The 13,098-nt window shown below is 52.8% G+C and overlaps 1 long non-coding RNA gene across 4 annotated transcripts; it reads right to left on the bottom strand.

Moving 5' to 3' along the window:
- On the bottom strand, positions 1-11,978 carry LOC146268649 (uncharacterized). 4 transcript variants are annotated; one of them, XR_014768790.1, is made up of 4 exons: positions 3,997-4,073; positions 2,870-2,953; positions 884-995; positions 1-550 (listed from the first exon to the last, which is right to left on the bottom strand). It is a non-coding gene; the product is annotated as an uncharacterized LOC146268649 (long non-coding RNA). The 4 variants fall into 4 exon arrangements; XR_014768788.1 differs by lacking the exons at positions 2,870-2,953; positions 3,997-4,073 and adding an exon at positions 10,834-11,978 and having other exon boundaries at positions 884-1,083; XR_014768789.1 differs by having other exon boundaries at positions 2,870-4,076.
- Positions 11,979-13,098: the final 1,120 nt, after the last annotated feature.

Below are 13,098 nucleotides of genomic sequence, written 5' to 3'. Positions count from 1 at the left end.
CACATTTCAGTCAGTATTTATTTAAAATATCCTAACATAAAATAAAAAAGATATATGTACACGACTGTAAAATTCTGTGTGTTGACGGCTCCGAGGTCCAGGGAAGTGGGGGCTTGTGGAAGGTCATGCAGGTGTAGATGAGGATGAGAGCATGAATCAGATGTGGAAAAAGACATCAAGCAGGCCAGACGAGATGGACACCCTGTCTACCTCCATTTGGAGTCCAGCCACTCAGGGCAATCTGATCTGAGTGTTTCTCTTTTGAAGGCGTCCATTAGTGGTGTGTGTGTGTGTGTGTGTGTGCGAACTGCTCACAGGCCCATAGAACACAGAGTTCCCCTTTCCATCTGGAAGTTTCCGTGCATTAAGGTCTCAGACAATCACATTAGATTCTAAAGAAAACAAGCCGTATTCCCCCTTCAGTAGCTGGGATGTGCAGTCCACACTTAGCCTGTTGTCTGAAGGACCAGTGAGTCGCCTGGCTCCTCAGAGCTCGTCGGATGACGCAGCCGTCTGGTTAATCCCTCAGCAGAGACCATGAGAAGCGGACCTGAGTGGTTTCAGGAAGGAAAAAAAGACGCAATCATTTTGATGTGTCACCTTGGAGATGGCATTTGACATCTGTTCTGTGCGCAGGCGGGGCTTGATTGGCGAGGAAATTAGGTTGACCTTGACTGTGGCTGCGGATCGCTGTTTGCTGCTTCCTGCCACTTGAAATGACATTGTTATCATTTTGGGCGACAGCGAACAAGCTCCTTTAGCATTAATTATGTGGAGGAATGTGCTTGGTGCAACAGACACACAAACACACACCCGCAAAACAAATACTTATGTAAGCCCTCAGATCTGTCACCATGGCAACCCCCAGCATTCTGGCACATACCTCCCCTCGCCCACCTCTCCTGAATCGGGCTGTTGCCATGGCGACGGGATGGAGTTGGAGTGGCTGCCTTTGATGATGGCTCCTGTGAAGTGACAATTGCTGATAGCAGCTCCTGGGAGAGAGAAAGGCGGGGGCAGAGGGGGGGGGAGCAAGTGTGTGTGTGTGTGTGTGAGAGATAGAATGAGGGGGTTTGTGTGAGACTGAGAAAGACAGGGGGGGGGGAATCTGAATCAGAACATGCTGAAATGTTACCGGTAAGCATGGCACATGCTGCACTCTGGTGCCTGCAGCTGCAGTACAGGACCCCCCCCCAGGTCAAACACAGCTGGCTGCAGTACAGGACCCCCCCCCCAGGTCAAACACAGCTGGCTGCAGCCACTGCCTTGTGTCCCTGTCAGAGCCTCTACTCTGAGAGTGGCAACGTGAACAAACAGTCATCAAGGATCATTCCCTTCACCCTCCCTGAGGCAGTACCCTTCACAAAGCACCACTGCTGTTTCTCTGTCTCAGTCAGCTGCCTGCCTCTCCTGCCTCTGCCTCTGCCTCTCTCCTGCCTTGGTGTTGTGAGGCACAACGTTTTCCTATGCTGTGTGTCTGTGTTGGACTGTTCAAAGAGAGATGAGGACAAATAAAGCAAACTTCTACAACACTTGAGTAATCCAGTTGCAGTTGCATGACCTCAGGACAGTTTGTGGTTATGGTCCACCATTGCCTCAGGACAGTTTGTGGTTATGGTCCACCATTGCCTCAGGACAGTTTGTGGTTATTGTCGACCTTGGCATACAACGGCAGTTTTTCATTACTGTTGTGCAACTTCCGTTAATGGCCGGATGCAGTGGTTTGCGGTCCTAACGGAACCTGCTTGTCAGATGTTGAAAATGTCTATCCTTCAGCAGAACAGTTGAAGTACAATAGATCAAATAGTACAGTACTGAAATACAGCAAGCTGGCTTATGAAGGACCTACTCCTGACACAGTTTGATTCTTGCCACTCGTTTTACCGTGCAATAGAATAATAGAGTGCTTGGGTCCAGTTGTTACCTTGATGATTGGCTCTGTGTTTTTCCCTCATTGATGCGAAGGGAACTTGACAGGCACCGTTGTTGAAGGTCGTTGTTTAAAACAAACGCCCCCGTCTTTGTAAAATGTGTATAACATGAGAACCAGGGTAAAACCATGTGGGATAAACCACATGCTCTCTGGTTCTGTTGGCTGGCTGTGGACCAGCAGTCTGCATATAAAACAGCCCTGGCACCAGTTAGCAGATCAAAGGGAGCAGATATGTAATCCCCCATGAGTCACTAGGCAACCAGCTGGGGGGGAGGAGGGGGGGGGGAATCCAGCTCCTCATTTCATCAGGCTGACTAACTAACTAACCTCATAAGGAGTTTGTGTTTCGGTGTGTGCATGTGTTTGTGCGTGCATGCATGTGTTTATGAGCTTTTGTGAGCGTGTGTGTGCATGTGTTTCTGACGGCGTGCGTGTGTGTGCATACTGTCAGTGATGCATGGCTGTGTCTCCACGCCGTTTCTCTCTTCCTCTGCGGTGGCTTTGAAGTGAAGCGCTGTTTCTGCTCTGACTGAACCAAAAATCACCTTGTTTGAGCTCACTTGGTACTTTCCCCGGGCCTACCGAGTCAAAGGGCAGCTGTGTCACAACATAACCCGCTCTTTGAATATTTAGTTTGTGTGACTCTGCTTTCACACAGGATGCTGGTGGGGTGAAATCTTCTGAAACTGAGACACTTTGCTGCTACTTTCACTAGCCCAATGATACAACCACACAGGGTTAACCCCTTCTGCAAGGCTAGACCTCAGCTGAGCTTCACATGCAGGTGGAGAGAGAGAGAGATAGCAGAAATGTTCTCATTCAGCTCAGCTTAAACGCTCTCAAAGACAGACTTCGCTTCGTAACATGTTTTGACCACCAAGTCCATTAACCTCTCTGTTCTAGCAGGTTTCATCAACAGTAGCACCTTCCACCCACCGTGTGGTCTCTGATGTCATCTCTGATGTCATCCAGCCTCCTCTGCCTCCAATGACATCTCCAAAACCTTTGAACTTAAGCAACCTGACAGAAAAAAAACATGGCAAAATCTCCCTGTGAAAACATTGCACTGGTGTGTGTGTCTGTGTGTGTGTGTGTGTGTGTGTGTGTGTGTGTGTGTGTGTGTGTGTGTGTGTGTGTGTGTGTGTGTGTGTGTGTGTGAGCCCGCAGGACTGAGCAGCCATCGTACAGACAGCCCCCTCACTGTGACGAGTCCCTTCTCGTTCCCACTGCTGCTCAGACCACACTCAGCCTTCTGATTAGGAGGGGTGATTCCTCTTACAGTTTGCTGCTGCTTGGGTACTTTCCTACCCCTGAGCTGTAAATATCATCTTCGACAAACTCGGCAGTCAACTCTTCAAGTGGATCCGGCGTTCAGAGATAGCTTCAGGGATTGGCCACGGTCGTAGAGTCCCTCCTTATCTGACTAGCCTGACTAATGTGAGACCAGAGGTAGGAGTTTAGATCAATTGATTCAGATGTTGTTCATGTGGTAAAAGCACAGTCACAGCCAACACTACATCCTTTCAGCTGGGTATTCATCATCAGTCAGCCTCTTTTGTCAAATCCCTTTTCAGGCTGATGTAATTGAGGCCTTTTTGCCAAAACAGTGCTTATAGAACTGACTCTGCCACTGGGAGTTTAAGTCTTTTGTTGCTGTAGATTCTCTGTACCGAGAGTTCAGATGATTTATTTAGGAAGCCTCAGGCGCTGCATCTAAACCTTCCGTTCCGGCACAAATTCACACAGATTAGAGGCTGCAAAGTCTGTTTCATCCATTTCTCAACAACTCTGAAGGCTCACAACCAGAAGGGCAGGTCCTTGTGGGCTAGCCAGTGAGTAGACTGCTACAGTTATTAGTCCTGAGAATGTTTGAGGAAGTTTTAGTTGATAATGCTGTGTTATCCAGTATATTATCCAATAATTTTGTTCCTTTAGATTAATGTCCATACATCACACAGTAATGGGATCTTTAAGGTACATATGTATGTGTCTCACACACACACACAGCAGAATCTAAGATCACCAAGAAGCATAGATGGTTCTCTTAGGACAGAGTCTCTTACTCTGTTTAAACAGCCCCCCCCCGGTTGTGTGTGTGAGAGCCAGTTGGGGCAGGTGGGCGGTGCCCGGTGGACCAGAGAGACACTAGCCACTGATGGACCAGAGAGACACTACTTTCTGATTACCCTGTTCCCTCATATGCTCCTAACCCTTCCTGCCCCTCCCTGCCCCTTTATGCCCCTCCCTGCCCCTCCCTGCCCCTTCATGCCCCTCCCTGCCCCTCCCTGCCCCTTCATGCCCCTCCCTGCCCCTCCCTGCCCCTCCCTGCCCCTCCCTGCCCCTCCCTGCCCCTTCATGCCCCTCCCTGCCCCTCCCTGCCCCTCCCTGCCCCTCCCTGCCCCTCCCTGCCCCTCCCTGCCCCTTCATGCCCCTCCCTGCCCCTCCCTGCCCCTCCCTGCCCCTCCCTGCCCCTCCCTGTCCCTCCCTGCCCCTTCATGCCCCTCCCTGCCCCTCCCTGCCCCTCCCTGCCCCTTCCTGCCCCTCCCTGCCCCTCCCTGCCCCTTCATGCCCCTCCCTGCCCCTCCCTGCCCCTCCCTGCCCCTTCATGCCCCTCCCTGCCCCTCCCTGCCCCTCCCTGTCCCTTCCTGCCCCTTCATGCCCCTCCCTGCCCCTTTATGCCCCTCCCTGCCCCTCCCTGTCCCTTCATGCCCCTCCCTGCCCCTCCCTGCCCCTCCCTGCCCCTTCCTGCCCCTCCCTGCCCCTTCATGCCCCTCCCTGCCCCTCCCTGCCCCTCCCTGCCCCTTCATGCCCCTCCCTGCCCCTCCCTGCCCCTCCCTGTCCCTTCCTGCCCCTTCATGCTCCTCCCTGCCCCTTCCTGCCCCTCCCTGCCCCTTCCTGCCCCTTCCTGCCCCTCCCTGTCCCTTCCTGCCCCTCCCTGCCCCTCCCTGCCCCTCCCTGTCCCTTCCTGCCCCTTCATGCCCCTCACTGCCCCTCCCTGCCCCTTCCTGCCACTTCATGCCCCTCCCTGCCCCTCCCTGCCCCTTCATGCCCCTTCATGCCCCTCCCTGCCACTTCATGCCCCTTCATGCCCCTCCCTGCCCCTCCCTGCCCCTTCATGCCCCTCCCTGCCCCTCCCTGCCCCTCCCTGCCCCTTCATGCCCCTCCCTGCCCCTCCCTGCCCCTTCCTGCCCCTCCCTGCCCCTCCCTGTCCCTTCCTGCCCCTCCCTTCCCCTCCCTGTCCCTTCCTGCCCCTCCCTGCCCCTCCCTGCCCCTCCCTGCCCCTTCATGCCCCTTCATGCCCCTCCCTGCCCCTCCCTGCCCCTTCATGCCCCTCCCTGCCCCTCCCTGCCCCTCCCTGCCCCTTCATGCCCCTCCCTGCCCCTCCCTGCCCCTTCCTGCCCCTCCCTGCCCCTCCCTGTCCCTTCCTGCCCCTCCCTTCCCCTCCCTGTCCCTTCCTGCCCCTCCCTGCCCCTCCCTGCCCCTCCCTGCCCCTTCCTGCCTCTTCCTGCCACTCCAACACTCCGGCCTGCTTCCCCTTGAATCACTCTTCTACTTTAACAAGCTAACCTTAAACTCTTCTACTTTAACAAGCTAACCTTATGTTCAGATGAAACTCTTCTACTTTAACAAGCTAACCTTAAACTCTTCTACTTTAACAAGCTAACCTTATGTTCAGATGAAACATCTAGACAATTGTTCATACTATTAATAAAGCTTTGTTCCCTAACTTCGGCCCTCTGCCCCTGCAGGCCCTGTGCCCCTGCAGGCCCTCTGCCCCTGCAGGCCCTGTGCCCCTGCAGGCCCTGTGCCCCTGCAGGCCCTGTGCCCCTGCAGGCCCTGTGCCCCTGCAGGCCCTGTGCCCCTGCAGGCCCTCTGCCCCTGCAGGCCCTGTGATGTCGAGTCGATGTAGAGGTTTAGCTCACATACAGAATGACGGCTTGTTAGGAGCGGAGATCTCGTCAAGGCAGTGTGCTAGTGAGCTAGTTAGCCTGCCCTTCGTCCCTGGGAAGCCTGTGATGAGGTTCAGGGAGGCTGTCTGCGTATGTGTTGTGACTCTGGGATCAACATAGCATGGGTGACTGTTAAACTGGGAGACAGAAGATCTAACATTGTTCGGAACAAGAACCCCCCACTTCTCCGGATATTAGTGCGACATCTTCAAGGAAAGGTGTCGCAAAGCCTGCCTAAAGCCTGTCTAAAATGTTAATGTTTGAAATGAAAATGAGTAATGTTGTGATCATTCCCACTCCATTGCTGGCTGAAGTGTGATGTGCAGAGGATGGCATGACGCAACCTTCAATTTAATTTCTGTGCAAGAGAGCGGTTTCAGTTGATTCAGGGGAAAATCCATTTTACAACATAAATAGCAAAGCCAAGATTCCAATTAGGGCTGTAAAAAGTATATATATTTTTTCTTCTCACTCACAGAGACAGAACTGCTGCGAAATACTGAGAATTCTGACATCGTCCTTGCCAAGGTCTGGCGCGAAGGAATCAATGACTTCACTGAAATATCAAACCGTGTCATAAATTATAGTGTTTCATTGGCTGCAACCTTGATCCTGCAGGATGAGACCATCCAGCCTCTTCAGCCCAGACTTGTTTCAACCGTCCTGCTGCAGATATTCAAATAATTGCCATCCCTTTTCTATGAGAGCCTGAATTTGAATAATGCATGGCGGTGAGAGTGAAGCCACAAGGCCTTGCAGGTTGTAAATCCTGCTACTTCATTGGCCCAGCCTGGAGGAGAGGCAGCCTAACAGGGTTATGAAATGCCCTTGGAAAAAACAAGCTTAACCCCCAGCCAGGCCGCATGGAAGGTGCTGGATAACCCACAAGCAGCAGGGTAATGAGAGGAACGAGGGGGAGGGAGGGGGGGGGGAATGCATTAATTTATTGGCTGCACGCTCTGATTGGCCGGGCTGTGTGAGACACAGTGGAGCCTGGGACTGTGAACTTCCTGTGTGATCAGGAGCAGGTCTGCTAGCTTTGCTTCCAGCCCAGACACCTCTCAGGTCTGCTAGCTTCCTGTCTACAGCAGCATCCTGTCTACAGCAGCTTCCTGTCTATTCAGCAGCAGCTTCCTGTCTCCACAGCAGCAGCTTCCTGTCTACTCAGCAGCAGCTTCCTGTCTCCACAGCAGCAGCTTCCTGTCTACATCAGCAGCTTCCTGTCTCCACAGCAGCAGCTTCCTGTCTACAGCAGCAGCTTCCTGTCCACCGTAGCAGCTTCTTGTCTACACAGCAGCAGCTTCCTGTCTACACAGCAGCAGCTTCCTGTCTACAGCAGCAGCTTCCTGTCCACCGCAGCAGCTTCTTGTCTACACAGCAGCAGCTTCCTGTCTACACAGCAGCAGCTTCCTGTCTACACAGCAGCACCTTCCTGTCTACACAGCAGCAGCTTCCTGTCTACAGCAGCAGCTTCCTGTCTACACAGCAGCAGCTTCCTGTCTACAGCAGCAGCTTCCTGTCTACAGCAGCACCTTCCTGTCTACAGCAGCAGCTTCCTGTCTACAGCAGCACCTTCCTGTCTACACAGCAGCAGCTTCCTGTCTACACAGCAGCTTCCTGTCTACAGCAGCAGCTTCCTGTCTACACAGCAGCAGCTTCCTGTCTACAGCAGCACCTTCCTGTCTACACAGCAGCTTCCTGTCTACACAGCAGCACCTTCCTGTCTACAGCAGCAGCTTCCTGTCTACAGCAGCACCTTCCTGTCAACTCAGCAGCAGCTTCCTGTCTCCACAGCAGCAGCTTCCTGTCTACACAGCAGCACCTTCCTGTCTACACAGCAGCAGCTTCCTGTCTACAGCAGCAGCTTCCTGTCTACAGCAGCAGCTTCCTGTCTACAGCAGCAGCTTCCTGTCTACAGCAGCAGCTTCCTGTCTACACAGCAGCAGCTTCCTGTCTACAGCAGCAGCTTCCTGTCTACACAGCAGCAGCTTCCTGTCTACAGCAGCAGCTTCCTGTCTATGCATCAGCAACTTCCTCTACTCTCTTATCCTTCCAAGAGTGATTCATCTCCACACGTGTGGCTGTACGCTCCCTGACAGAGCCCGGCTCCTCCCTCATTAGCAGCAGAGAGGCATGGCTCTGCCCCCCCGCCGGAGCAGGAAAGGGGGCTCGTCCACAGAGCAGGTGAGCCAAGTGGCTGCAGTGTTATTGGCTCCAAAAGGCTTCCTGTAAATGAGGCCTGCTGCCTGTCTTGAGTGTGTGCCCGCCCCAGCCCCCCAGCGCCCCCCCCCCAGCCCCCCAGCGCCCCCCCCCCCCAGCCCATAAACCCTGAGTGACGGAGCGGCTAATAAAGGCTGTGTGAACGCAATGACTCAGCACTTTAGCCTCCATTTAATTTCAGCCGAACGCCATTCCTCCCTCCCCTCCCTACCCCCCCTCCCCTCCGTCTGCTGTGAACTTAACCCTTCCCTCCCTCCTCCTGCAGGGTACAGGCTCTCTCTCTCTCTCTCTCTCTCTCTCTGTCTCTCTCTGTCTCTCTCTCTCTTCACACTAGCTGTCCCCTCGTCTCACAGACTCAGCAGTGTGTACTGTCTCCTCCAGGTCAAACAATCAGCATGAGCTCACTGCCCCTCAGGTCTGAGTCGTCTGTGTGCAGTGTTTAACTTCTCTCTGCTGACAGCTTTGTGTTGGAGGGGGAGAGAGAGAGGGCAGAAAGAGAGAGAGCGGAGAGAGAGCAGAGAGAGAGGGGGGAGAGAGCGGAGAGAGAGCGGAGAGAGAGCAGAGAGAGAGCGGAGAGAGAGGGGGGAGAGAGAGAAAATATATCATTTTGGCCACATTCCTGTCCTAGGAGCAGCTCGGCAAACACTGAGCAATCAGACCCGGATTTCCGGCATTCCACTGAGGGGGCCAGGGTGGGGGCCAGAAGGGGGCCCAGGGTGGGGGCCAGAAGGGGGCCCAGTGTGAGGGCCAGAAGGGGGCCCAGGGTGGGGGCCAGAAGGAGGGCCAGGGTGGGGGCCAGAAGGGGGCCCAGGGTGAGGGCCAGAAGGAGGGCCAGGGTGGGGGCCAGAGTGTCTGGAGCTGTATTGATGCTCGCTGATACAGTAGCTGCCTCCACACCCTCGCTGGAGACTGACCACATCTCCTCCTTCAGCCTGCTGTTCCAGCCCTCCTGTTCCAGCCCTCCTGTTCCAGCCTGGTGCCCCTGCTGTGCTCTCTCTCCTGGGGGGATGTTTACTCTGCTTCCTGGGAAGGGTGGGTGAAACTGTCCAAAACCTTTCTCTCTCTCCTTCTCTTACTCCCTCCCTCTCTCTCTCTCTCTCTCTCTCTCTCTCTCCTTCTCTTACTCCCTCTCTCTCTCTCTCTCTCTCTCTCTCTCTCTCTCTCTCCTTCTCCCTTTATCTCTTCCTCATTCTACCTTTCTCTCTGGCTGTGGGTGTCTCTCTCTCTCTCTCTCTCTTTCCTTCCTTCTCTATTCTTTTTCTCTCTTCCTCTCTTTCCTGACTAGTTTCCCATGCAGCTGCAGTACAATAACAGTGTTTGAGTGTGAGCCTTCAGACAGCCCCGGTTTAAATAAGCACCCCAGGGCCATGTAATAACCCCTCTCCCCCAACCCCTGGTCCTGCTCCTTTCCTTCCAGTCAGCCTGTCAGTTCTGGGGCCCAATCCATAACACATTCCTCTTGCTACTCCCTATCCACTTAGCTAAACAGCCAGAGGAAAAATACAGAGCTTGAAAGTGTGATTCACAGCCCTGATATAGAATACCATCTCCTCCCTCTCCTCTGTCTAACAGCTGGCTTCCTGGAATGAGGGCCCTGTGGTGGAGGAGGGAGGGGGGTGGAGGGAGGGAGGGAAGTGGAGGGAGGGGGGTTGTGGTGGTTGAGAGGGGAAAGGGTTATAGCTTTAGACATCTTCAAAGCTCTTTCTACCGCACATCTGCAACACTTGTGAGTCAGAGGCCAGCAGCTCTGTGTGTTTATGAGAAAGGTGTGTTGGAGGAACGAGCAGGCTCTGATGTCATGGCTTGGAGTGCGCTGAACTCAGAGGTCGTGGTTTTCACAAGCTTAAGGTCACTTCCTGTCAGGGGTGGAGATGTATAGATGAGGAAACATCCTTCCTCTTAACTTGAACTTAGATCACTTCCTGTGCAGAGCATGTGACTGGCCAGTGTGTTTTCAGTTTCAAGTCATGGGCACAATACTGCAGAAACCAAAAGTCCAAAAGCTTTCATCTCTTTTAAAACCAGCTGACAGACGGAACTCAAACCCGTCATGGGTAATCTCTCATTTACGGTAGTTCTTCCGTCGCCGGGCGATCTGCTGCAGGAGACAAGGACCCAGGGGAGCAGTCTTCCTGCTGGGTTCAGAAGCCCCACACGGCCCCAGGGGGACCAGCCAGCCGGGGAGAGCAGCTCTCAACACGCTCAGGACAAAATAGACTGTCCCGACCCCCTACACACTACACACACTACACACACACACACACACAGACTGTCCTGACCCCACTACACACACTACACACACACAGACCGTCCTGACCCCGCTACACACTACACACACAGATACATATAGACAGACACACATACACACACACACACTTGTGCACATACATTCACACAACCCTACTAATGTTCAGAGAGATTAAGAATGGCACTAGGCTAGCACGAGATCCTGCCTGCTGTGGCTCATTAAGTGCCTTTAACATGGCTGCATAAGGCATCTGTTCCCTCTAGCTGGTGCCAGAGAGGATGGGATCCGGGCCGCCATGCTGCTTCCTGTTTACTATTTTAAAGAGTGTTTTCATGAGATGGGTGGGGTGTGTGAAATGTGGAATTTCTCCTTGCAGAGGAGTCTTTGTAAGTGGCAAAAGAAAACTAATAATAACGTTTCCTGTGTCTACCTGCAGAGTAAATTGATTGTGTTTGTAAAAAAAACGTAAAGGACTTACTTACAATGTTTCAGTCAGGGTGTAGAGATATCTGCAGGTGTGCTCTCTCTTTTTCTTCCTGTCTTTCTCTCTTCCTGTCTGTCTCTCTGTCCTCTCTCTCTGTCTCTCTCTGTCCCTCTCTCTCTGTCTCTGTCCCTCTCTGTCTCTCTCTCTGTCTCTCTCTCTGTCCCTCTCTCTCTGTCTCTCTGTCTCTCTCTCTCTCTCTGTCTCTCTCTGTCTCTCTGTCTCTCTGTCTCTGTCTCTGTCTCTCTCTCTGTCCCTCTCTCTCTCTGTCCCTCTCTCTCTCTGTCTCTCTCTCTGTCCCTCTCTCTCTCTCTCTCTCTGTCTCTCTCTCTGTCTCTCTCTCTGTCTCTCTCTCTCTCTCTCTGTCTCTCTCTCTGTCCCTCTCTCTTTCTTTTCTTCCTACCTCAGGCTGAAAGGGCCTTGGGGGATTAACTTTCACTTCTCTGATCCACTTTTCCATCCAGCCAATAGCTGTGCAGCTCTGCATGTTATGTGGTTCACCCAAAAAAAGAAAAGAAAATCAGGTCCATTTCCCAGCTGAATGTTCGACTCCTCTCAAGGATATTTCTGTTGCTTACTTATACATTCCGGTCCCCCCCATCTCGATTAAGCAGTTCACTGTACAAAGAGAGATATTTATAAAATGCCAAAGAAAAGTAGGTTCTAGTAGGTTCTAGCGTTTTTGCTGTTCTGCACGCAGAGGGTCCTTTCTGAGTCTTCTGGCTTCTCACTTGGGTGTTGCGTAATCTTGTTTTTCATTTTTCCTTTTCAGATTTCTGTATTTCCTCTTCTCTCCAGATGACATGGACTGCACAAGAGAGATAATTGCTGGCACTTATGCCTTTTAAGTGATTACAAATAGCAGATGGAAAAGCTCCCACTGTCGCAGTTAGACCAGCACAGCTTGAAAAAACCCTTCTGTGTTATTTCACCTCTAGGACAGTGGGTTTGAAGCACTTTGGTGTGTGTGTGTTCCAAGAATCGCTGTTTGCCGCAAACGTGTGTGTCCTGCTGATAGACAAACAAACGTTTCATCTTCTAAGTTGAATCCACTGCAGCTCTTGCTGCCGTGTGTCTGGGATTCCGGAGGGCGTGAGGAGATTTGGTTTGTAAAAACTGCAGGATCTTTGAAGCAGAATAGTCTTCAGGGGGAGAGGGGCTGAAAGCCTCAATCTGTAGTTTAGTCAGAGACATGCCGGGGGGAGGGAGGGAGAGGGGGGGCAGGAAGGAGGGAGGGAGGGAGGGAGGGTGGGTGGGGCGTGAGGGAGGGAGGCAGAGGCATTCCTTTGAAGTGGGCGGCTCAGATATTAAATAATTGAGTTGTCGGAGATTAAAGTTTCAGGAGCTAATTTGACCCCGACCAAGCCTTGTCACTGCAGGACTGCTGCCGGCAGACGGCGGGTGAATAATGCGTGACTCACTTCCTATGCGGCCAGGCAGGAGAAACCCTATATCTGAGGCAGACTGAGGCAATCTGAGGCAGACTGAGGCAATCTGAGGCAGACTGAAACAGGAAGTTCATCCAGGGCACAGCCTCGTCTCTGACTCACAGTTGGGGTGACGCCATCTTTGATCTGCAAGCTTTCAGGAATCCTGGCTGCCCTGTGCTTAAAGACATACTCACTGCCATGTGCTTAAAGACACACACACACACAGATGACTGTGTTACTGTTTCATTCAGCGTGTAAACCCTGTAGGCGCCTAACTACTTGGAGAGACATGAAGACATGAATTTGCATGCGTGAGGGGAAATTTGTGAGCGTGACTTTGGGGCGGGGGTGGGGTGGGTAGAGTGGGGGGGGTTGAGTTTCAGTCCCAAAACCCTGATGAGGAGCTGAATGATGAGGACAGACTTGTTCTTTCTGTCAGTAGCGTCGAGGGCTCGTTTCAAACCACCTTTGTGGAACGAGTCGTGGAGTCATGGATACGAACGAGGGCACATGCCTGCTCGTCCTATCTGGGGACGGCGTCGGGATGTGGTGGATGACCTATTTCTCTCTCTCTCTCTCTCTCTCTCTCTCTCTCTCTCTCTCTTTCTCTGTCTCTCTCTGTCTCTCTCTCTGTCTCTCTGTCTGTCTCTCTGTCTCTCTCTCTGTCTCTGTGTCTCTCTCTGTCTCTCTCTCTCTCTGTCTCTCTCTCTGTCTCTCTGTCTGTCTGTCTCTCTGTCTCTCTGTCTGTCTCTCTGTCTGTCGCTCTCTGTCTGTCTGTCTCTCTGTCTCTCTGTCCGTCTGTCTGTCTCTCTCTCTGTCTCTCTCTGTCTCTCTCT

Source organism: Hypomesus nipponensis, chromosome 11 (assembly GCF_054491055.1).
Source record: "Hypomesus nipponensis isolate SF chromosome 11, ASM5449105v1, whole genome shotgun sequence".
Lineage (NCBI taxonomy): Eukaryota > Metazoa > Chordata > Actinopteri > Osmeriformes > Osmeridae > Hypomesus > Hypomesus nipponensis.
This window is presented reverse-complemented; position numbering and strand designations above follow the sequence as displayed.